Source organism: Delphinus delphis, chromosome X, assembly GCF_949987515.2.
Source record: "Delphinus delphis chromosome X, mDelDel1.2, whole genome shotgun sequence".
NCBI lineage: Eukaryota > Metazoa > Chordata > Mammalia > Artiodactyla > Delphinidae > Delphinus > Delphinus delphis.
The window spans coordinates 499,591-501,179 of NC_082704.1; the positions used below are offsets into that span (position 1 = coordinate 499,591).

Here is a 1,589-nt window from a genome sequence, read left to right on the forward strand (position 1 = left end):
TTGTTGAAGAGGTGTTATGAGAGAAGATTTCCTTTCTTTGTTCTGCATCCTTCAAATAAACTATTCAGCTTCTCACTGTTAAGTATGATGTTAGCTGTCAATTTTTTGTAGATTCCCCTTTACCATGTTAGGAAAGTTTCTTTCTATCCCTAGTTTTCTGGGAGTTTTAAAAAAATCACGTATAGACACTTTTTTGTAAATGCTTTCTCTGTGTCTATTTAAATGACCATAGTTTTTTTCTTATTTAATCTCTTAATATGGTGAATTATGTTGATTGATTTTCAAATGTTGAAACAGCCTTTTATTACTAGAATAAACCATTCCCACTTTGATCATGACGTATTTTGCATTTAATATACTGCTAGATTTAATTTGCTAATATTTTGTTGCATATTTTTGCATCTATGTTCATGAGAAATACTAGTTTCTCTTTCTTGTAATTTCTTTGATTTGGTATTAGAGTAATGCTTGCCTCATAAAATGAGTTTGGAAGTGTTTCTTCTTCTATATTCTTGAAGAGAATATTATTTCTTCCTTAAGTGTTTGGGAAAACGCATCAGTGAAACCATCTGGGCCTGAAGTGTTCTTTTTTGGCACATTTTAACTATGAATTAAAATTTTAAAATAGATATAGGATTGTTAAGGTTATCTATTTCTTCTTGGATGTTTCTGTAGTTTGTGTCTTTCAAGAAATTTGTTCGTTTTATCTAAGTTGTTTCATTTCTGAGCATAAGGTTTTTCATAGTATTCCTTTATCCTCTTAATGTCTGTGTGGCCTTTAATGATATTTGTAGTTTTATTGCTTTTTTCTTCTTGGTCAGTCTGGCAGGAGGCTTATCAATTTTGTTGATCTTTTAAAAAAGCAACTTTTGTTTCATTGATATTCTCTATTAATTTTCTTTTTTCAGTTTAATTGACCTCTGCTCTTATCTTTATAATTTCCTTCCCTATGCTTGCTTTGGGTTTATTTTGAACCTCTTAGCTGGAAGTTTAGATTATTTATATGAGACTTTTCTTCTTTTCTAATTTAAGAATTTAACAATATAAAGTTCCCTCTAAACACTGATTTAGCTGCATCCCACATATTTTCATCTGTTGTATTTTATCTTTATTCAGTTCAAAATATTTTTAAAAATTTATTTTTGGCTGTACCACACAGCTACCTTGGGATCTTAGTTCCCTGAGCGGGGATCAAACCTGGGCCCATGGCAGCAAAAGCACCAAGTCCTAACCACTGGACCACCAGGGAATTCCCCAGTTCAAAATATTTTAAGTTATTGGTTCAGATTTCTTTGATCTCTGGGTAACTTTGATGTATATTGTTAAATTTCCAAATATTTGGCAATTTTTCAGATATATTTCTGTTATTTATTTCTAGTTTAATTCCATTGTGATCTGAGAACATATTTTATATGATTGATACTCAAATTCGTTGAGGCTTGTTTTATGATCCAAAGTATGTTCTATAATGGTGAATCTTCCATGCACACTTGAAAAGAAATTGTATTCTGCTTTTGTTAGGTGGAGTATTTGTAAATACAAACTGAGTCTTATTTGATAGTATTGTTCAGGTATTCTATATCATTACT

At 30.6% G+C, this 1,589-nt stretch overlaps 1 non-coding gene across 1 annotated transcript; it reads right to left on the reverse strand.

Annotated features, from left to right (window-relative positions):
* Positions 1-1,176: 1,176 nt before the first annotated feature.
* Positions 1,177-1,249, reverse strand: TRNAK-UUU (transfer RNA lysine (anticodon UUU)). The gene has a single exon. It is a non-coding gene; the product is annotated as a tRNA-Lys (tRNA).
* Positions 1,250-1,589: the final 340 nt, after the last annotated feature.